The sequence below is a fragment of the Argopecten irradians genome, chromosome 10 (genome assembly GCF_041381155.1).
Source record: "Argopecten irradians isolate NY chromosome 10, Ai_NY, whole genome shotgun sequence".
In the NCBI taxonomy this organism is placed as follows: domain Eukaryota; kingdom Metazoa; phylum Mollusca; class Bivalvia; order Pectinida; family Pectinidae; genus Argopecten; species Argopecten irradians.
Genome location: NC_091143.1, coordinates 11252137 through 11276949, shown reverse-complemented (window position 1 = coordinate 11276949; position 24813 = coordinate 11252137). Strand labels below are relative to the sequence as shown.

The 24813-nt window shown below is 35.4% G+C and overlaps 2 long non-coding RNA genes across 2 annotated transcripts; one reads left to right on the top strand and one right to left on the bottom strand.

Moving 5' to 3' along the window:
- The first annotated feature begins 854 nt into the window (after positions 1 to 854).
- Positions 855 to 20022, top strand: LOC138333110 (uncharacterized). Its single transcript, XR_011209943.1, has 26 exons — positions 855 to 1090; positions 1409 to 1522; positions 2537 to 2621; positions 2940 to 3053; positions 4070 to 4154; positions 4473 to 4586; positions 5605 to 5689; positions 6010 to 6123; positions 7144 to 7228; positions 7547 to 7660; positions 8669 to 8753; positions 9072 to 9185; positions 10196 to 10280; positions 10599 to 10712; positions 11731 to 11815; positions 12134 to 12247; positions 13263 to 13347; positions 13667 to 13780; positions 14790 to 14874; positions 15193 to 15306; positions 16321 to 16405; positions 16724 to 16837; positions 17853 to 17937; positions 18256 to 18369; positions 19389 to 19473; positions 19792 to 20022. It is a non-coding gene; the product is annotated as an uncharacterized lncRNA (long non-coding RNA).
- A 1660-nt stretch (positions 20023 to 21682) lies between these two features.
- On the bottom strand, positions 21683 to 23763 carry LOC138332725 (uncharacterized). Its single transcript, XR_011209848.1, has 4 exons — positions 23676 to 23763; positions 23232 to 23345; positions 22063 to 22147; positions 21683 to 21728 (listed from the first exon to the last, which is right to left on the bottom strand). It is a non-coding gene; the product is annotated as an uncharacterized lncRNA (long non-coding RNA).
- Positions 23764 to 24813: the final 1050 nt, after the last annotated feature.

Sequence of the window (24813 nt, the reverse complement as noted above, 5' to 3'; positions counted from 1 at the left end):
GAATTTTAATTTCTGCTATGGGGATAAACCAAACTAAATAAAAAAAGACCTTCGAAATGGCCCCTGTGTATACAAGATTGAGCCCAGGATAGAATTTTAATCCGGCCGCCGATTGGCTGGCTAATTATGAATTTCAAAAGTAAAAATGTTTTCTGACAGGTAATTATTCCTAGATAACCATGATATGAATTTGGAAATTCACATTGAGATTTAGGTTCAAAATATCAACTTTGATAATGAATAGGTAAAAAACATTAGAATTTCAGTATTTTTTAGTGCAAAATGCGCCTGATTTCAATAAAGCTACCCTGGTTGGAGTTTGAGCAGAAGGACCCAAACTTTTTTTCTATTTAGTGTTATATGAGAACCTAAACTTTAATTATAGAACACCATAGCTAACTAATATTCCTTTGTTTTAATAATACAGTACAAAACTTTAACAAAGTTTAACACTGTGGTCTATGTAAAATTATTTAGTTGGTTGCTCTCTATAGCGAACGCAACCGGAAGTATAAGAGTCAGTCACTGGAGCCGAGTAAGTTCATAGATACAAAGGTAAGTCGCCAAGTTTTAGAATAATACTTGTCACTGTGACCATGCATGCAGTTTATTTAGAATTGGCCAGTAAGTTAATGGTACATATAACGTAGATGCAGGTAATTAGCACGGCTATAAACGTGTGGCATGTGCGTTTCACATCAGATGGGTACGATCACATGGGTGCGCGGTGCAAGGTCTCCTCAGTTGTCAGAATTTAGTTCACGGAACTGTATGCATGTTCCGGTTTAGGTGAACCAGGAATTAGGTGGGGGGGGGGGAGTACAATTGGTGGAAGGGGTGGGGGGGTGTTCATCGCAGGTAAGCCAATTTAACTAATTGTACTGATTAATTGTAATATTAGGGCTAATAAGTTTATTAAAAGTATGCATTTTATGTTATAATGATGAAAAATACCATGTTGTGAATATTTTTTTCTGTTAATGAAACATATTAATGGTGTTTTAGGGTCATTCAAGATTTCCGGAAATATATGTTGGTTGCACAGATTCCAGTCACGGACAAAGACATGCATCTTTTGTGCTCATTACAGGTTTGATCTTTGTTTAATTTGTTTATTTTAAACAGAAAAGGCTCTGGAACCATGTTCCTGGTAAATTTGAATATGTAAAAGGTTTGGTATATCTGGTTTTCTTCCAAAATCTTGACATTTTCTATATTATGGGGTACTTGGATATGTAATGGATTATCTCCCCTTGGCTGGGGACTTTTCCTATTTTTTCATTATATTCAGAAAGTTTAATGATGTAACCAATAATTAACTTAAACAACATTAATACTATTTCAATATTTAATACATAATTTGCAATTAATCAACACAGTGTGTAAGTTCAATATTTCATGTTTTCAGAATTACTCCGCGGGTGACTGTCCGAAGGTGAAGCCCTGTCCTGGACAAACCACTTGACCGATTAAGTTCATATTACAGATTTGACATACAGCCGAAATACACTTTACATCATAGGTGAGTATTGGAATTTTAATTTCTGCTATGGGGATAAACCAACTAAATAAAAAAAAGACCTTCGAAATGGCCCCTGTGTATACAAGATTGAGCCCAGGATAGAATTTTAATCCGGCCGCCGATTGGCTGGCTAATTATGAATTTCAAAAGTAAAAATGTTTTCTGACAGGTAATTATTCCTAGATAACCATGATATGAATTTGGAAATTCACATTGAGATTTAGGTTCAAAATATCAACTTTGATAATGAATAGGTAAAAACATTAGAATTTCAGTATTTTTTAGTGCAAAATGCGCCTGATTTCAATAAAGCTACCCTGGTTGGAGTTTGAGCAGAAGGACCCAAACTTTTTTTTCTATTAGTGTTATATGAGAACCTAAACTTTAATTATAGAACACCATAGCTAACTAATATTCCTTTGTTTTAATAATACAGTACAAAACTTTAACAAAGTTTAACACTGTGGTCTATGTAAAATTATTTAGTTGGTTGCTCTCTATAGCGAACGCAACCGGAAGTATAAGAGTCAGTCACTGGAGCCGAGTAAGTTCATAGATACAAAGGTAAGTCGCCAAGTTTTAGAATAATACTTGTCACTGTGACCATGCATGCAGTTTATTTAGAATTGGCCAGTAAGTTAATGGTACATATAACGTAGATGCAGGTAATTAGCACGGCTATAAACGTGTGGCATGTGCCGTTTCACATCAGATGGGTACGATCACATGGGTGCGCGGTGCAAGGTCTCCTCAGTTGTCAGAATTTAGTTCACGGAACTGTATGCATGTTCCGGTTTAGGTGAACCAGGAATTAGGTGGGGGGGGGGAGTACAATTGGTGGAAGGGGTGGGGGGGTGTTCATCGCAGGTAAGCCAATTTAACTAATTGTACTGATTAATTGTAATATTAGGGCTAATAAGTTTATTAAAAGTATGCATTTTATGTTATAATGATGAAAAATACCATGTTGTGAATATTTTTTTCTGTTAATGAAACATATTAATGGTGTTTTAGGGTCATTCAAGATTTCCGGAAATATATGTTGGTTGCACAGATTCCAGTCACGGACAAAGACATGCATCTTTTGTGCTCATTACAGGTTTGATCTTTGTTTAATTTGTTTATTTTAAACAGAAAAGGCTCTGGAACCATGTTCCTGGTAAATTTGAATATGTAAAAGGTTTGGTATATCTGGTTTTCTTCCAAAATCTTGACATTTTCTATATTATGGGGTACTTGGATATGTAATGGATTATCTCCCCTTGGCTGGGGACTTTTCCTATTTTTTCATTATATTCAGAAAGTTTAATGATGTAACCAATAATTAACTTAAACAACATTAACACTATTTCAATATTTAATACATAATTTGCAATTAATCAACACAGTGTGTAAAGTCAATATTTCATGTTTTCAGAATTACTCCGCGGGTGACTGTCCGAAGGTGAAGCCCTGTCCTGGACAAACCACTTGACCGATTAAGTTCATATTACAGATTTGACATACAGCCGAAATACACTTTACATCATAGGTGAGTATTGGAATTTTAATTTCTGCTATGGGGATAAACCAACTAAATAAAAAAAAAGACCTTCGAAATGGCCCCTGTGTATACAAGATTGAGCCCAGGATAGAATTTTAATCCGGCCGCCGATTGGCTGGCTAATTATGAATTTCAAAAGTAAAAAATGTTTTCTGACAGGTAATTATTCCTAGATAACCATGATATGAATTTGGAAATTCACATTGAGATTTAGGTTCAAAATATCAACTTTGATAATGAATAGGTAAAAACATTAGAATTTCAGTATTTTTTAGTGCAAAATGCGCCTGATTTCAATAAAGCTACCCTGGTTGGAGTTTGAGCAGAAGGACCCAAACTTTTTTTCTATTTAGTGTTATATGAGAACCTAAACTTTAATTATAGAACACCATAGCTAACTAATATTCCTTTGTTTTAATAATACAGTACAAAACTTTAACAAAGTTTAACACTGTGGTCTATGTAAAATTATTTAGTTGGTTGCTCTCTATAGCGAACGCAACCGGAAGTATAAGAGTCAGTCACTGGAGCCGAGTAAGTTCATAGATACAAAGGTAAGTCGCCAAGTTTTAGAATAATACTTGTCACTGTGACCATGCATACAGTTTATTTAGAATTGGCCAGTAAGTTAATGGTACATATAACGTAGATGCAGGTAATTAGCACGGCTATAAACGTGTGGCATGTGCGTTTCACATCAGATGGGTACGATCACATGGGTGCGCGGTGCAAGGTCTCCTCAGTTGTCAGAATTTAGTTCACGGAACTGTATGCATGTTCCGGTTTAGGTGAACCAGGAATTAGGTGGGGGGGAGTACAATTGGTGGAAGGGGTGGGGGGGGGGGTGTTCATCGCAGGTAAGCCAATTTAACTAATTGTACTGATTAATTGTAATATTAGGGCTAATAAGTTTATTAAAAGTATGCATTTTATGTTATAATGATGAAAAATACCATGTTGTGAATATTTTTTTCTGTTAATGAAACATATTAATGGTGTTTTAGGGTCATTCAAGATTTCCGGAAATATATGTTGGTTGCACAGATTCCAGTCACGGACAAAGACATGCATCTTTTGTGCTCATTACAGGTTTGATCTTTGTTTAATTTGTTTATTTTAAACAGAAAAGGCTCTGGAACCATGTTCCTGGTAAATTTGAATATGTAAAAGGTTTGGTATATCTGGTTTTCTTCCAAAATCTTGACATTTTCTATATTATGGGGTACTTGGATATGTAATGGATTATCTCCCCTTGGCTGGGGACTTTTCCTATTTTTTCATTATATTCAGAAAGTTTAATGATGTAACCAATAATTAACTTAAACAACATTAACACTATTTCAATATTTAATACATAATTTGCAATTAATCAACACAGTGTGTAAGTTCAATATTTCATGTTTTCAGAATTACTCCGCGGGTGACTGTCCGAAGGTGAAGCCCTGTCCTGGACAAACCACTTGACCGATTAAGTTCATATTACAGATTTGACATACAGCCGAAATACACTTTACATCATAGGTGAGTATTGGAATTTTTGATTTCTGCCTCCTATGGGGATCAACCAACTAAATAAAAAAAAGACCTTCGAAATGGCCCCTGTGTATACAAGATTGAGCCCAGGATAGAATTTTAATCCGGCCGCCGATTGGCTGGCTAATTATGAATTTCAAAAGTAAAAATGTTTTTCTGACAGGTAATTATTCCTATATAACCATGATATGAATTTGGAAATTCACATTGAGATTTAGGTTCAAAATATCAACTTTGATAATGAATAGGTAAAAACATTAGAATTTCAGTATTTTTAGTGCAAAATGCGCCTGATTTCAATAAAGCTACCCTGGTTGGAGTTTGAGCAGAAGGACCCAAACTTTTTTTTCTATTTAGTGTTATATGAGAACCTAAACTTTAATTATAGAACACAGTAGCTAACTAATATTCCTTTGTTTTAATAATACAGTACAAAACTTTAACAAAGTTTAACACTGTGGTCTATGTAAAAATTATTTAGTTGGTTGCTCTCTATAGCGAACGCAACCGGAAGTATAAGAGTCAGTCACTGGAGCCGAGTAAGTTCATAGATACAAAGGTAAGTCGCCAAGTTTTAGAATAATACTTGTCACTGTGACCATGCATACAGTTTATTTAGAATTGGCCAGTAAGTTAATGGTACATATAACGTAGATGCAGGTAATTAGCACGGCTATAAACGTGTGGCATGTGCGTTTCACATCAGATGGGTACGATCACATGGGTGCGCGGTGCAAGGTCTCCTCAGTTGTCAGAATTTAGTTCACGGAACTGTATGCATGTTCCGGTTTAGGTGAACCAGGAATTAGGTGGGGGGGGTACAATTGGTGGAAGGGGTGGGGGGGGTGTTCATCGCAGGTAAGCCAATTTAACTAATTGTACTGATTAATTGTAATATTAGGGCTAATAAGTTTATTAAAAGTATGCATTTTATGTTATAATGATGAAAAATACCATGTTGTGAATATTTTTTTTCTGTTAATGAAACATATTAATGGTGTTTTAGGGTCATTCAAGATTTCCGGAAATATATGTTGGTTGCACAGATTCCAGTCACGGACAAAGACATGCATCTTTTGTGCTCATTACAGGTTTGATCTTTGTTTAATTTGTTTATTTTAAACAGAAAAAGGCTCTGGAACCATGTTCCTGGTAAATTTGAATATGTAAAAGGTTTGGTATATCTGGTTTTCTTCCAAAATCTTGACATTTTCTATATTATGGGGTTACTTGGATATGTAATGGATTATCTCCCCTTGGCTGGGGACTTTTCCTATTTTTTCATTATATTCAGAAAGTTTAATGATGTAACCAATAATTAACTTAAACAACATTAATACTATTTCAATATTTAATACATAATTTGCAATTAATCAACACAGTGTGTAAGTTCAATATTTCATGTTTTCAGAATTACTCCGCGGGTGACTGTCCGAAGGTGAAGCCCTGTCCTGGACAAACCACTTGACCGATTAAGTTCATATTACAGATTTGACATACAGCCGAAATACACTTTACATCATAGGTGAGTATTGGAATTTTAATTTCTGCTATGGGGATAAACCAACTAAATAAAAAAAAGACCTTCGAAATGGCCCCTGTGTATACAAGATTGAGCCCAGGATATAGAATTTTAATCCGGCCGCCGATTGGCTGGCTAATTATGAATTTCAAAAGTAAAAATGTTTTCTGACAGGTAATTATTCCTAGATAACCATGATATGAATTTGGAAATTCACATTGAGATTTAGGTTCAAAATATCAACTTTGATAATGAATAGGTAAAAACATTAGAATTTCAGTATTTTTTAGTGCAAAATGCGCCTGATTTCAATAAAGCTACCCTGGTTGGAGTTTGAGCAGAAGGACCCAAACTTTTTTTCTATTTAGTGTTATATGAGAACCTAAACTTTAATTATAGAACACCATAGCTAACTAATATTCCTTTGTTTTAATAATACAGTACAAAACTTTAACAAAGTTTAACACTGTGGTCTATGTAAAATTATTTAGTTGGTTGCTCTCTATAGCGAACGCAACCGGAAGTATAAGAGTCAGTCACTGGAGCCGAGTAAGTTCATAGATACAAAGGTAAGTCGCCAAGTTTTAGAATAATACTTGTCACTGTGACCATGCATGCAGTTTATTTAGAATTGGCCAGTAAGTTAATGGTACATATAACGTAGATGCAGGTAATTAGCACGGCTATAAACGTGTGGCATGTGCGTTTCACATCAGATGGGTACGATCACATGGGTGCGCGGTGCAAGGTCTCCTCAGTTGTCAGAATTTAGTTCACGGAACTGTATGCATGTTCCGGTTTAGGTGAACCAGGAATTAGGTGGGGGGGGGGGGGAGTACAATTGGTGGAAGGGGTGGGGGGGGGTGTTCATCGCAGGTAAGCCAATTTAACTAATTGTACTGATTAATTGTAATATTAGGGCTAATAAGTTTATTAAAAGTATGCATTTTATGTTATAATGATGAAAAATACCATGTTGTGAATATTTTTTTCTGTTAATGAAACATATTAATGGTGTTTCAGGGTCATTCAAGATTTCCGGAAATATATGTTGGTTGCACAGATTCCAGTCACGGACAAAGACATGCATCTTTTGTGCTCATTACAGGTTTGATCTTTGTTTAATTTGTTTATTTTAAACAGAAAAGGCTCTGGAACCATGTTCCTGGTAAATTTGAATATGTAAAAGGTTTGGTATATCTGGTTTTCTTCCAAAATCTTGACATTTTCTATATTATGGGGTACTTGGATATGTAATGGATTATCTCCCCTTGGCTGGGGACTTTTCCTATTTTTTCATTATATTCAGAAAGTTTAATGATGTAACCAATAATTAACTTAAACAACATTAATACTATTTCAATATTTAATACATAATTTGCAATTAATCAACACAGTGTGTAAGTTCAATATTTCATGTTTTCAGAATTACTCCGCGGGTGACTGTCCGAAGGTGAAGCCCTGTCCTGGACAAACCACTTGACCGATTAAGTTCATATTACAGATTTGACATACAGCCGAAATACACTTTACATCATAGGTGAGTATTGGAATTTTAATTTCTGCTATGGGGATAAACCAACTAAATAAAAAAAGACCTTCGAAATGGCCCCTGTGTATACAAGATTGAGCCCAGGATAGAATTTTAATCCGGCCGCCGATTGGCTGGCTAATTATGAATTTCAAAAGTAAAAATGTTTTCTGACAGGTAATTATTCCTAGATAACCATGATATGAATTTGGAAATTCACATTGAGATTTAGGTTCAAAATATCAACTTTGATAATGAATAGGTAAAAACATTAGAATTTCAGTATTTTTAGTGCAAAATGCGCCTGATTTCAATAAAGCTACCCTGGTTGGAGTTTGAGCAGAAGGACCCAAACTTTTTTTTCTATTTAGTGTTATATGAGAACCTAAACTTTAATTATAGAACACAGTAGCTAACTAATATTCCTTTGTTTTAATAATACAGTACAAAACTTTAACAAAGTTTAACACTGTGGTCTATGTAAAATTATTTAGTTGGTTGCTCTCTATAGCGAACGCAACCGGAAGTATAAGAGTCAGTCACTGGAGCCGAGTAAGTTCATAGATACAAAGGTAAGTCGCCAAGTTTTAGAATAATACTTGTCACTGTGACCATGCATACAGTTTATTTAGAATTGGCCAGTAAGTTAATGGTACATATAACGTAGATGCAGGTAATTAGCACGGCTATAAACGTGTGGCATGTGCGTTTCACATCAGATGGGTACGATCACATGGGTGCGTGGTGCAAGGTCTCCTCAGTTGTCAGAATTTAGTTCACGGAACTGTATGCATGTTCCGGTTTAGGTGAACCAGGAATTAGGTGGGGGGGAGTACAATTGGTGGAAGGGGTGGGGGGTGTTCATCGCAGGTAAGCCAATTTAACTAATTGTACTGATTAATTGTAATATTAGGGCTAATAAGTTTATTAAAAGTATGCATTTTATGTTATAATGATGAAAAATACCATGTTGTGAATATTTTTTTTTGTTAATGAAACATATTAATGGTGTTTTAGGGTCATTCAAGATTTCCGGAAATATATGTTGGTTGCACAGATTCCAGTCACGGACAAAGACATGCATCTTTTGTGCTCATTACAGGTTTGATCTTTGTTTAATTTGTTTATTTTAAACAGAAAAGGCTCTGGAACCATGTTCCTGGTAAATTTGAATATGTAAAAGGTTTGGTATATCTGGTTTTCTTCCAAAATCTTGACATTTTCTATATTATGGGGTACTTGGATATGTAATGGATTATCTCCCCTTGGCTGGGGACTTTTCCTATTTTTTCATTATATTCAGAAAGTTTAATGATGTAACCAATAATTAACTTAAACAACATTAATACTATTTCAATATTTAATACATAATTTGCAATTAATCAACACAGTGTGTAAGTTCAATATTTCATGTTTTCAGAATTACTCCGCGGGTGACTGTCCGAAGGTGAAGCCCTGTCCTGGACAAACCACTTGACCGATTAAGTTAATATTACAGATTTGACATACAGCCGAAATACACTTTACATCATAGGTGAGTATTGGAATTTTAATTTCTGCTATGGGGATAAACCAACTAAATAAAAAAAAGACCTTCGAAATGGCCCCTGTGTATACAAGATTGAGCCCAGGATAGAATTTTAATCCGGCCGCCGATTGGCTGGCTAATTATGAATTTCAAAAGTAAAAATGTTTTCTGACAGGTAATTATTCCTAGATAACCATGATATGAATTTGGAAATTCACATTGAGATTTAGGTTCAAAATATCAACTTTGATAATGAATAGGTAAAAACATTAGAATTTCAGTATTTTTTAGTGCAAAATGCGCCTGATTTCAATAAAGCTACCCTGGTTGGAGTTTGAGCAGAAGGACCCAAACTTTTTTTTCTATTTAGTGTTATATGAGAACCTAAACTTTAATTATAGAACACCATAGCTAACTAATATTCCTTTGTTTTAATAATACAGTACAAAACTTTAACAAAGTTTAACACTGTGGTCTATGTAAAATTATTTAGTTGGTTGCTCTCTATAGCGAACGCAACCGGAAGTATAAGAGTCAGTCACTGGAGCCGAGTAAGTTCATAGATACAAAGGTAAGTCGCCAAGTTTTAGAATAATACTTGTCACTGTGACCATGCATGCAGTTTATTTAGAATTGGCCAGTAAGTTAATGGTACATATAACGTAGATGCAGGTAATTAGCACGGCTATAAACGTGTGGCATGTGCGTTTCACATCAGATGGGTACGATCACATGGGTGCGTGGTGCAAGGTCTCCTCAGTTGTCAGAATTTAGTTCACGGAACTGTATGCATGTTCCGGTTTAGGTGAACCAGGAATTAGGTGGGGGGAGTACAATTGGTGGAAGGGGTGGGGGGTGTTCATCGCAGGTAAGCCAATTTAACTAATTGTACTGATTAATTGTAATATTAGGGCTAATAAGTTTATTAAAAGTATGCATTTTATGTTATAATGATGAAAAATACCATGTTGTGAATATTTTTTTTCTGTTAATGAAACATATTAATGGTGTTTTAGGGTCATTCAAGATTTCCGGAAATATATGTTGGTTGCACAGATTCCAGTCACGGACAAAGACATGCATCTTTTGTGCTCATTACAGGTTTGATCTTTGTTTAATTTGTTTATTTTAAACAGAAAAGGCTCTGGAACCATGTTCCTGGTAAATTTGAATATGTAAAAGGTTTGGTATATCTGGTTTTCTTCCAAAATCTTGACATTTTCTATATTATGGGGTACTTGGATATGTAATGGATTATCTCCCCTTGGCTGGGGACTTTTCCTATTTTTTCATTATATTCAGAAAGTTTAATGATGTAACCAATAATTAACTTAAACAACATTAACACTATTTCAATATTTAATACATAATTTGCAATTAATCAACACAGTGTGTAAGTTCAATATTTCATGTTTTCAGAATTACTCCGCGGGTGACTGTCCGAAGGTGAAGCCCTGTCCTGGACAAACCACTTGACCGATTAAGTTCATATTACAGATTTGACATACAGCCGAAATACACTTTACATCATAGGTGAGTATTGGAATTTTAATTTCTGCTATGGGGATAAACCAACTAAATAAAAAAAGACCTTCGAAATGGCCCCTGTGTATACAAGATTGAGCCCAGGATAGAATTTTAATCCGGCCGCCGATTGGCTGGCTAATTATGAATTTCAAAAGTAAAAATGTTTTCTGACAGGTAATTATTCCTAGATAACCATGATATGAATTTGGAAATTCACATTGAGATTTAGGTTCAAAATATCAACTTTGATAATGAATAGGTAAAAACATTAGAATTTCAGTATTTTTTAGTGCAAAATGCGCCTGATTTCAATAAAGCTACCCTGGTTGGAGTTTGAGCAGAAGGACCCAAACTTTTTTTCTCTATTTAGTGTTATATGAGAACCTAAACTTTAATTATAGAACACCATAGCTAACTAATATTCCTTTGTTTTAATAATACAGTACAAAACTTTAACAAAGTTTAACACTGTGGTCTATGTAAAATTATTTAGTTGGTTGCTCTCTATAGCGAACGCAACCGGAAGTATAAGAGTCAGTCACTGGAGCCGAGTAAGTTCATAGATACAAAGGTAAGTCGCCAGCCAAGTTTTAGAATAATACTTGTCACTGTGACCATGCATGCAGTTTATTTAGAATTGGCCAGTAAGTTAATGGTACATATAACGTAGATGCAGGTAATTAGCACGGCTATAAACGTGTGGCATGTGCGTTTCACATCAGATGGGTACGATCACATGGGTGCGCGGTGCAAGGTCTCCTCAGTTGTCAGAATTTAGTTCACGGAACTGTATGCATGTTCCGGTTTAGGTGAACCAGGAATTAGGTGGGGGGGGGGAGTACAATTGGTGGAAGGGGTGGGGGGGTGTTCATCGCAGGTAAGCCAATTTAACTAATTGTACTGATTAATTGTAATATTAGGGCTAATAAGTTTATTAAAAGTATGCATTTTATGTTATAATGATGAAAAATACCATGTTGTGAATATTTTTTTCTGTTAATGAAACATATTAATGGTGTTTTAGGGTCATTCAAGATTTCCGGAAATATATGTTGGTTGCACAGATTCCAGTCACGGACAAAGACATGCATCTTTTGTGCTCATTACAGGTTTGATCTTTGTTTAATTTGTTTATTTTAAACAGAAAAGGCTCTGGAACCATGTTCCTGGTAAATTTGAATATGTAAAAGGTTTGGTATATCTGGTTTTCTTCCAAAATCTTGACATTTTCTATATATTTGGGTACTTGGATATGTAATGGATTATCTCCCCTTGGCTGGGGACTTTTCCTATTTTTTCATTATATTCAGAAAGTTTAATGATGTAACCAATAATTAACTTAAACAACATTAATACTATTTCAATATTTAATACATAATTTGCAATTAATCAACACAGTGTGTAAGTTCAATATTTCATGTTTTCAGAATTACTCCGCGGGTGACTGTCCGAAGGTGAAGCCCTGTCCTGGACAAACCACTTGACCGATTAAGTTCATATTACAGATTTGACATACAGCCGAAATACACTTTACATCATAGGTGAGTATTGGAATTTTAATTTCTGCTATGGGGATAAACCAACTAAATAAAAAAAGACCTTCGAAATGGCCCCTGTGTATACAAGATTGAGCCCAGGATAGAATTTTAATCCGGCCGCCGATTGGCTGGCTAATTATGAATTTCAAAAGTAAAAATGTTTTCTGACAGGTAATTATTCCTAGATAACCATGATATGAATTTGGAAATTCACATTGAGATTTAGGTTCAAAATATCAACTTTGATAATGAATAGGTAAAAACATTAGAATTTCAGTATTTTTTAGTGCAAAATGCGCCTGATTTCAATAAAGCTACCCTGGTTGGAGTTTGAGCAGAAGGACCCAAACTTTTTTTCTATTTAGTGTTATATGAGAACCTAAACTTTAATTATAGAACACCATAGCTAACTAATATTCCTTTGTTTTAATAATACAGTACAAAACTTTAACAAAGTTTAACACTGTGGTCTATGTAAAATTATTTAGTTGGTTGCTCTCTATAGCGAACGCAACCGGAAGTATAAGAGTCAGTCACTGGAGCCGAGTAAGTTCATAGATACAAAGGTAAGTCGCCAAGTTTTAGAATAATACTTGTCACTGTGACCATGCATACAGTTTATTTAGAATTGGCCAGTAAGTTAATGGTACATATAACGTAGATGCAGGTAATTAGCACGGCTATAAACGTGTGGCATGTGCGTTTCACATCAGATGGGTACGATCACATGGGTGCGTGGTGCAAGGTCTCCTCAGTTGTCAGAATTTAGTTCACGGAACTGTATGCATGTTCCGGTTTAGGTGAACCAGGAATTAGGTGGGGGGGGGGGGTACAATTGGTGGAAGGGGTGGGGGGGGGTGTTCATCGCAGGTAAGCCAATTTAACTAATTGTACTGATTAATTGTAATATTAGGGCTAATAAGTTTATTAAAAGTATGCATTTTATGTTATAATGATGAAAAATACCATGTTGTGAATATTTTTTTTCTGTTAATGAAACATATTAATGGTGTTTTAGGGTCATTCAAGATTTCCGGAAATATATGTTGGTTGCACAGATTCCAGTCACGGACAAAGACATGCATCTTTTGTGCTCATTACAGGTTTGATCTTTGTTTAATTTGTTTATTTTAAACAGAAAAGGCTCTGGAACCATGTTCCTGGTAAATTTGAATATGTAAAAGGTTTGGTATATCTGGTTTTCTTCCAAAATCTTGACATTTTCTATATTATGGGGTACTTGGATATGTAATGGATTATCTCCCCTTGGCTGGGGACTTTTCCTATTTTTTTCATTATATTCAGAAAGTTTAATGATGTAACCAATAATTAACTTAAACAACATTAATACTATTTCAATATTTAATACATAATTTGCAATTAATCAACACAGTGTGTAAGTTCAATATTTCATGTTTTCAGAATTACTCCGCGGGTGACTGTCCGAAGGTGAAGCCCTGTCCTGGACAAACCACTTGACCGATTAAGTTCATATTACAGATTTGACATACAGCCGAAATACACTTTACATCATAGGTGAGTATTGGAATTTTAATTTCTGCTATGGGGATAAACCAACTAAATAAAAAAGACCTTCGAAATGGCCCCTGTGTATACAAGATTGAGCCCAGGATAGAATTTTAATCCGGCCGCCGATTGGCTGGCTAATTATGAATTTCAAAAGTAAAAATGTTTTCTGACAGGTAATTATTCCTAGATAACCATGATATGAATTTGGAAATTCACATTGAGATTTAGGTTCAAAATATCAACTTTGATAATGAATAGGTAAAAACATTAGAATTTCAGTATTTTTAGTGCAAAATGCGCCTGATTTCAATAAAGCTACCCTGGTTGGAGTTTGAGCAGAAGGACCCAAACTTTTTTTTTCTATTTAGTGTTATATGAGAACCTAAACTTTAATTATAGAACACCATAGCTAACTAATATTCCTTTGTTTTAATAATACAGTACAAAACTTTAACAAAGTTTAACACTGTGGTCTATGTAAAATTATTTAGTTGGTTGCTCTCTATAGCGAACGCAACCGGAAGTATAAGAGTCAGTCACTGGAGCCGAGTAAGTTCATAGATACAAAGGTAAGTCGCCAAGTTTTAGAATAATACTTGTCACTGTGACCATGCATGCAGTTTATTTAGAATTGGCCAGTAAGTTAATGGTACATATAACGTAGATGCAGGTAATTAGCACGGCTATAAACGTGTGGCATGTGCGTTTCACATCAGATGGGTACGATCACATGGGTGCGCGGTGCAAGGTCTCCTCAGTTGTCAGAATTTAGTTCACGGAACTGTATGCATGTTCCGGTTTAGGTGAACCAGGAATTAGGTGGGGGGGAGTACAATTGGTGGAAGGGGTGGGGGGGTGTTCATCGCAGGTAAGCCAATTTAACTAATTGTACTGATTAATTGTAATATTAGGGCTAATAAGTTTATTAAAAGTATGCATTTTATGTTATAATGATGAAAAATACCATGTTGTGAATATTTTTTTCTGTTAATGAAACATATTAATGGTGTTTCAGGGTCATTCAAGATTTCCGGAAATATATGTTGGTTGCACAGATTCCAGTCACGGACAAAGACATGCATCTTTTGTGCTCATTACAGGTTTGATCTTTGTTTAATTTGTTTATTTTAAACAGAAAAGGCTCTGGAACCATGTTCCTGGTAAATTTGAATATGTAAAAGGTTTGGTATATCTGGTTTTCTTCCAAAATCTTGACATTTTCTATATTATGGGGTACTTGGATATGTAATGGATTATCTCCCCTTGGCTGGGGACTTTTCCTATTTTTTCATTATATTCAGAAAGTTTAATGATGTAACCAATAATTAACTTAAACAACATTAATACTATTTCAATATTTAATACATAATTTGCAATTAATCAACACAGTGTGTAAGTTCAATATTTCATGTTTTCAGAATTACTCCGCGGGTGACTGTCCGAAGGTGAAGCCCTGTCCTGGACAAACCACTTGACCGATTAAGTTCATATTACAGATTTGACATACAGCCGAAATACACTTTACATCATAGGTGAGTATTGGAATTTTAATTTCTGCTATGGGGATAAACCAACTAAATAAAAAAAGACCTTCGAAATGGCCCCTGTGTATACAAGATTGAGCCCAGGATAGAATTTTAATCCGGCCGCCGATTGGCTGGCTAATTATGAATTTCAAAAGTAAAAATGTTTTCTGACAGGTAATTATTCCTAGATAACCATGATATGAATTTGGAAATTCACATTGAGATTTAGGTTCAAAATATCAACTTTGATAATGAATAGGTAAAAACATTAGAATTTCAGTATTTTTTAGTGCAAAATGCGCCTGATTTCAATAAAGCTACCCTGGTTGGAGTTTGAGCAGAAGGACCCAAACTTTTTTTTCTATTTAGTGTTATATGAGAACCTAAACTTTAATTATAGAACACCATAGCTAACTAATATTCCTTTGTTTTAATAATACAGTACAAAACTTTAACAAAGTTTAACACTGTGGTCTATGTAAAATTATTTAGTTGGTTGCTCTCTATAGCGAACGCAACCGGAAGTATAAGAGTCAGTCACTGGAGCCGAGTAAGTTCATAGATACAAAGGTAAGTCGCCAAGTTTTAGAATAATACTTGTCACTGTGACCATGCATGCAGTTTATTTAGAATTGGCCAGTAAGTTAATGGTACATATAACGTAGATGCAGGTAATTAGCACGGCTATAAACGTGTGGCATGTGCGTTTCACATCAGATGGGTACGATCACATGGGTGCGCGGTGCAAGGTCTCCTCAGTTGTCAGAATTTAGTTCACGGAACTGTATGCATGTTCCGGTTTAGGTGAACCAGGAATTAGGTGGGGGGGAGTACAATTGGTGGAAGGGGTGGGGGGGGGGGTGTTCATCGCAGGTAAGCCAATTTAACTAATTGTACTGATTAATTGTAATATTAGGGCTAATAAGTTTATTAAAAGTATGCATTTTATGTTATAATGATGAAAAATACCATGTTGTGAATATTTTTTTCTGTTAATGAAACATATTAATGGTGTTTTAGGGTCATTCAAGATTTCCGGAAATATATGTTGGTTGCACAGATTCCAGTCACGGACAAAGACATGCATCTTTTGTGCTCATTACAGGTTTGATCTTTGTTTAATTTGTTTATTTTAAACAGAAAAGGCTCTGGAACCATGTTCCTGGTAAATTTGAATATGTAAAAGGTTTGGTATATCTGGTTTTCTTCCAAAATCTTGACATTTTCTATATTATGGGGTACTTGGATATGTAATGGATTATCTCCCCTTGGCTGGGGACTTTTCCTATTTTTTCATTATATTCAGAAAGTTTAATGATGTAACCAATAATTAACTTAAACAACATTAATACTATTTCAATATTTAATACATAATTTGCAATTAATCAACACAGTGTGTAAGTTCAATATTTCATGTTTTCAGAATTACTCCGCGGGTGACTGTCCGAAGGTGAAGCCCTGTCCTGGACAAACCACTTGACCGATTAAGTTCATATTACAGATTTGACATACAGCCGAAATACACTTTACATCATAGGTGAGTATTGGAATTTTAATTTCTGCTATGGGGATAAACCAACTAAATAAAAAATAAAAAAGACCTTCGAAATGGCCCCTGTGTATACAAGATTGAGCCCAGGATAGAATTTTAATCCGGCCGCCGATTGGCTGGCTAATTATGAATTTCAAAAGTAAAAATGTTTTCTGACAGGTAATTATTCCTAGATAACCATGATATGAATTTGGAAATTCACATTTGAGATTTAGGTTCAAAATATCAACTTTGATAATGAATAGGTAAAAACATTAGAATTTCAGTATTTTTTAGTGAAAATGCGCCTGATTTCAATAAAGCTACCCTGGTTGGAGTTTGAGCAGAAGGACCCAAACTTTTTTTCTATTTAGTGTTATATGAGAACCTAAACTTTAATTATAGAACACCATAGCTAACTAATATTCCTTTGTTTTAATAATACAGTACAAAACTTTAACAAAGTTTAACACTGTGGTCTATGTAAAATTATTTAGTTGGTTGCTCTCTATAGCGAACGCAACCGGAAGTATAAGAGTCAGTCACTGGAGCCGAGTAAGTTCATAGATACAAAGGTAAGTCGCCAAGTTTTAGAATAATACTTGTCACTGTGACCATGCATACAGTTTATTTAGAATTGGCCAGTAAGTTAATGGTACATATAACGTAGATGCAGGTAATTAGCACGGCTATAAACGTGTGGCATGTGCGTTTCACATCAGATGGGTACGATCACATGGGTGCGCGGTGCAAGGTCTCCTCAGTTGTCAGAATTTAGTTCACGGAACTGTATGCATGTTCCGGTTTAGGTGAACCAGGAATTAGGTGGGGGGGAGTACAATTGGTGGAAGGGGTGGGGGGGTGTTCATCGCAGGTAAGCCAATTTAACTAATTGTACTGATTAATTGTAATATTAGGGCTAATAAGTTTATTAAAAGTATGCATTTTATGTTATAATGATGAAAAATACCATGTTGTGAATATTTTTTTCTGTTAATGAAACATATTAATGGTGTTTTAGGGTCATTCAAGATTTCCGGAAATATATGTTGGTTGCACAGATTCCAGTCACGGACAAAGACATGCATCTTTTGTGCTCATTACAGGTTTGATCTTTGTTTAATTTGTTTATTTTAAACAGAAAAGGCTCTGGAACCATGTTCCTGGTAAATTTGAATATGTAAAAGGTTTGGTATATCTGGTTTTCTTCCAAAATCTTGACATTTTCTATATTATGGGGTACTTGGATATGTAATGGATTATCTCCCCTTGGCTGGGGACTTTTCCTATTTTTTCATTATATTCAGAAAGTTTAATGATGTAACCAATAATTAACTTAAACAACATTAATACTATTTCAATATTTAATACATAATTTGCAATTAATCAACACAGTGTGTAAGTTCAATATTTCATGTTTTCAGAATTACTCCGCGGGTGACTGTCCGAAGGTGAAGCCCTGTCCTGGACAAACCACTTGACCGATTAAGTTCATATTACAGATTTGACATACAGCCGAAATACACTTTACATCATAGGTGAGTATTGGAATTTTAATTTCTGCTATGGGGATAAACCAACTAAATAAAAAAAGACCTTCGAAATGGCCCCTGTGTATACAAGATTGAGCCCAGGATAGAATTTTAATCCGGCCGCCGATTGGCTGGCTAATTATGAATTTCAAAAGTAAAAATGTTTTCTGACAGGTAATTATTCCTATATAACCATGATATGAATTTGGAAATTCACATTGAGATTTAGGTTCAAAATATCAACTTTGATAATGAATAGGTAAAAACATTAGAATTTCAGTATTTTTTTAGTGCAAAATGCGCCTGATTTCAATAAAGCTACCCTGGTTGGAGTTTGAGCAGAAGGACCCAAACTTTTTTTCTATTTAGTGTTATATGAGAACCTAAACTTTAATTATAGAACACCATAGCTAACTAATATTCCTTTGTTTTAATAATACAGTACAAAACTTTAACAAAGTTTAACACTGTGGTCTATGTAAAATTATTTAGTTGGTTGCTCTCTATAGCGAACGCAACCGGAAGTATAAGAGTCAGTCACTGGAGCCGAGTAAGTTCATAGATACAAAGGTAAGTCGCCAAGTTTTAGAATAATACTTGTCACTGTGACCATGCATACAGTTTATTTAGAATTGGCCAGTAAGTTAATGGTACATATAACGTAGATGCAGGTAATTAGCACGGCTATAAACGTGTGGCATGTGCGTTTCACATCAGATGGGTACGATCACATGGGTGCGCGGTGCAAGGTCTCCTCAGTTGTCAGAATTTAGTTCACGGAACTGTATGCATGTTCCGGTTTAGGTGAACCAGGAATTAGGTGGGGGGGGGGGGGGAGTACAATTGGTGGAAGGGGTGGGGGGGTGTGTTCATCGCAGGTAAGCCAATTTAACTAATTGTACTGATTAATTGTAATATTAGGGCTAATAAGTTTATTAAAAGTATGCATTTTATGTTATAATGATGAAAAATACCATGTTGTGAATATTTTTTTCTGTTAATGAAACATATTAATGGTGTTTTAGGGTCATTCAAGATTTCCGGAAATATATGTTGGTTGCACAGATTCCAGTCACGGACAAAGACATGCATCTTTTGTGCTCATTACAGGTTTGATCTTTGTTTAATTTGTTTATTTTAAACAGAAAAGGCTCTGGAACCATGTTCCTGGTAAATTTGAATATGTAAAAGGTTTGGTATATCTGGTTTTCTTCCAAAATCTTGACATTTTCTATATTATGGGGTACTTGGATATGTAATGGATTATCTCCCCTTGGCTGGGGACTTTTCCTATTTTTTCATTATATTCAGAAAGTTTAATGATGTAACCAATAATTAACTTAAACAACATTAACACTATTTCAATATTTAATACATAATTTGCAATTAATCAACACAGTGTGTAAGTTCAATATTTCATGTTTTCAGAATTACTCCGCGGGTGACTGTCCGAAGGTGAAGCCCTGTCCTGGACAAACCACTTGACCGATTAAGTTCATATTACAGATTTGACATACAGCCGAAATACACTTTACATCATAGGTGAGTATTGGAATTTTAATTTCTGCTATGGGGATAAACCAACTAAATAAAAAAAGACCTTCGAAATGGCCCCTGTGTATACAAGATTGAGCCCAGGATAGAATTTTAATCCGGCCGCCGATTGGCTGGCTAATTATGAATTTCAAAAGTAAAAATGTTTTCTGACAGGTAATTATTCCTAGATAACCATGATATGAATTTGGAAATTCACATTGAGATTTAGGTTCAAAATATCAACTTTGATAATGAATAGGTAAAAACATTAGAATTTCAGTATTTTTTAGTGCAAAATGCGCCTGATTTCAATAAAGCTACCCTGGTTGGAGTTTGAGCAGAAGGACCCAAACTTTTTTTCTATTTAGTGTTATATGAGAACCTAAACTTTAATTATAGAACACCATAGCTAACTAATATTCCTTTGTTTTAATAATACAGTACAAAACTTTAACAAAGTTTAACACTGTGGTCTATGTAAAATTATTTAGTTGGTTGCTCTCTATAGCGAACGCAACCGGAAGTATAAGAGTCAGTCACTGGAGCCGAGTAAGTTCATAGATACAAAGGTAAGTCGCCAAGTTTTAGAATAATACTTGTCACTGTGACCATGCATAGCAGTTTATTTAGAATTGGCCAGTAAGTTAATGGTACATATAACGTAGATGCAGGTAATTAGCACGGCTATAAACGTGTGTGGGAAATAATCATTACATATCCAAGTACCCCAAATATAGAAAAGGTCTTTTGGAAGAAAACATGTGCGTTTCACATCAGATGGGTACGATCACATGATCTCACCCCCCACCCCCTTCCCCACCAATTGTACACCCCCCCCACCTAATTCCTGTTTCACCTAAACCGGAACATGCATACAGTTCCGTGAACATAAATTCTGACAACTGAGGAGACCTGATGCACCGCGCGCACCCATGTGATCGTACCCATCTGATGTGAAACGCACATGCCACACGTTTATAGCCGTGCTAATTACCTGCATCTACCAGTTATATGTACCATTAACTTACTGGCCAATTCTAAATTTATATCCTGCAATGCATGGTACACAGTGACAAGTATTATTCTAAAACTTGGCGACTTACCTTGTAATGATTTCCCTGCTCATCCTCCCAATCCCTATGAACTTACTCGGCTCCAGTGACTGAGACTCTTATACATCCGGTTGCGTTCGCTATAGAGAAGCAACCAACTAAATAATTTTTACATAGACCACAGTGTTAAACTTTGTTAAAGTTTTGTACTGTATTATTAAAACAAAGGAAATATTTAGTTAGCTATGGTGTTCTATAATTAAAGTTTAGGTTCTCATATAACACTAAATAGAAAAAAAAAGTTTGGGTCCTTCTGCTCAAACTCCAACCAGGGTAGCTTTATTGAAATCAGGCGCCATTTTGCACTAAAAAATACTGAAATTCTAATGTTTTTACCTATTCATTTATAATCAAGTTGATATTTTGAACCTAAATCTCAATGTGAATTTCCAAATTCATATCATGGTTATCTAGGAATAATTACCTGTCAGAAAACATTTTTACTTTTGAAAATTCATAATTAGCCAGCCAATCGGCGGCCGGATTAAAATACTATCTATCCTGGGCTCAATCTTGTATACACAGGGGCCATTTTCGAAGGTCTTTTTTTATTTAGTTGGTTTATCCCCATAGCAGAAATTAAAATTCCAATACTCACCTATGATGTAAAGTGTATTTCGGCTGTATGTCAAATCTGTAATATGAAAACTTAATCGGTCAAGTGGTTTTGTATCCAGGACAGGGCTTCACCTTCGGACAGTCACCCGCGGAGTAATTCTGAAAACATGAAATATTGAACTTACACACTGTGTTGATTAATTGCAAATTATGTATTAAATATTGAAATAGTATTAATGTTGTTTTAAGTTAATTATTGGTTACATCAATTAAACTTTCTGAATATAATGAAAAAAAAATAGGAAAAAGTCCCCAGCCAAGGGGAGATAATCCATTACATAATCCAAGTACCCCCATATAAAAATATAGAAAATGTCAAGATTTTGGAAGAAAACCAGATATACCCACAACCTTTTACATATTCAAATTTACCAGGAACATGGTTTCCAGAGCCTTTTCTGTTTAAAATAAACAAATTAAACAAAGATCAAACCTGTAATGAGCACAAAAGATGCATGTCTTTGTCCGTGACTGGAATCTGTGCAACCAACATATATTTCCGGAAATCTTGAATGACCCTGAAACACCATTAATATGTTTCATTAACAGAAAAAATATTCACAACATGGTATTTTTCATCATTATAACATAAAATGCATACTTTTAATAAACTTATTAGCCCTAATATTACAATTAATCAGTACAATTAGTTAAATTGGCTTACCTGCCCCACCCCCCCCCCCCCCCCCCCCCCCCCCCCCCCCCCCCCCCCCCCCCCCCCCCCCCCCCCCCCCTGGTTCACCCCCCCCCCCCCCCATACCCCCCCCCCACCCCCAATGAACCCACCCCCCCAAATCACCCCCCCCCCCCCCCCATGCCCCCCCCCCCCCCCCCAAACCCCCCAAATTACCCCCCCCCCCCCCCCCCCCCCCCCCCCCCCCAGTTACCCCCCCCCCCCACCCATTACATAACCCATAAAACATGTCACCCCCGTGCAATTACCCCCCCGTTATATGTACCATTAACTTACTGGCCAATTCTAAATAAAAAATGCATGGTCACAGTGACAAGTATTATTCAAAACTTGGCCTTACCTTTGTATCCCCCCCTTACTCGGCTCCCAGTGACCTCTTATACTTCCCCCCCCCGCTATAAGAGCAACCAACCCCCCCCATAGACCACCAGTAGTTAAACTTTGTTAAAGTTTTGTAACTGTATTATTAAAACAAAGGAATATTAGTTACGCTATTGTGTTCTATAATTAAAGTTTAGGTTCTCATATAACACTAAATAGAAAAAAAGTTTGGGTCCGTTCTGCTCAAACTCCAACCAGGGTAGCTTTATTGAAATCAGGCGCATTTTGCACTAAAAAAAAATACTGAAATTCTAATGTTTTTACCTATTCATTATCAAAGTTGAATATTTTGAACCTAAAATCTCAATGTGAATTTCCAAATTCATATCATGGTTATCTAGGAATAATTACCTGTCAGAAAACATTTTTACTTTTGAAATTCATAATTAGCCAGCCAATCGGCGGCCGGATTTAAAATTCTATCCTGGGCCCCCACAATCTTGTATACACAGGGGCCATTTCGAAGGTCTTTTTTATTTTATTAGTTGGTTTATCCCATAGCAGAAATTAAAAATTCCAATACTCACCTATGATGTAAAGTGTATTTCGGCTGTATGTCAAATCTGTAATATGAACTTAATCGGTCAAGTGGTTTGTCCAGGACAGGGCTTCACCTTCGGACAGTCACCCGCGGAGTAATTCTGAAAACATGAAATATTGAACTTACACACTGTGTTGATTAATTGCAAATTATGTATTAATAAATATTGAAATAGTATTAATGTTGTTTTTAAGTTAATTATTGGTTACATCATTAAACTTTCTGAATATAATGAAAAAAATAGGGAAAAGTCCCCAGCCAAGGGGAGATAATCCATTACATATCCAAGTACCCCCATAATATAGAAAATGTCAAGATTTTGGAAGAAAACCAGATATACCAAACCTTTTACATATTCAAATTTCCAGGAACATGGTTCCAGAGCCTTTTCTGTTTAAAATAAAACAGAAAAATTAAACAAAGATCAAACCTGTAATGAGCACAAAAGATGCATGTCTTTGTCCGTGACTGGAATCTGTGCAACCAACATATATTTCCGGAAATCTTGAATGACCCTAAAACACCATTAATTATGTTTCATTAACAGAAAAAAATATTCACAACATGGTATTTTTCATCATGTATAACATAAAATGCATACTTTAATAATAAACTTATTAGCCCTAATATTACAATTAAATCAGTATAACAATTTTAGTTAAATTGGAACCTTACCTGCGATGAAACACCCCCCCTCCCCCCGACCCCTACCGACCAATTGTACTCCCCCCCCCCCTACCAAATTCCTTGGTTCACCTAAACCGGAACATGCATACAGTTCCGTGAACTAAATTCTGACAACTGAGGAGACCTTGCACCGCGCACCCCCATGTGATCGTACCCATCCTGATGTGAAACGCACATGCCACACGTTTATAGCCGTGCTAATTACCTGCATCTACGTTATATGTACCAGTTAACTATACTGGCCAAATTCTAAAATAAACTGCATGCATGTCACCCCCCAGTGACAAGTATTATTCTAAAACTTGGCGACTTACCTTTGTATCTATGAACTTACTCGGCTCCAGTGACTGACTCTTATACTTCCCGGTTGCGTTCGCTATAGAGAGCAACCAACTAAAACATAATTTTACATAGACCACAGTGTTTAAACTTTGTTAAAGTTTTTTGTACTGTATTATTAAAACAAAGGAATATTAGTTAGCTATTGGTGTTCTATAATTAAAGTTTAGGTTCTCATATAACACTAAATAGAAAAAAAGTTTGGGTCCTTCTGCTCAAACTCCAACCAGGGTAGCTTTAAAAAAATTGAAATCAGGCGCATTTTGCACTAAAAAATACTGAAATTCCTAAATGTTTTTACCTATTCATATATCAAAGTTGATATTTTGAACCTAAATCTCAATGTGAATTTCCAAATTCATATCATGGTTATCTAGGAATCAATAATTACCTGTCAGAAAACATTTTTACTTTTGAAATTCATAATTAGCCAGCCAATCGGCGGCCGGATTAAAATTCTATCCTGGGCTCAATCTTGTATACCACAGAGGCCATTTCGAAGGTCTTTTTTTTATTTTTTAGTTGGTTTATCCCCATAGCAG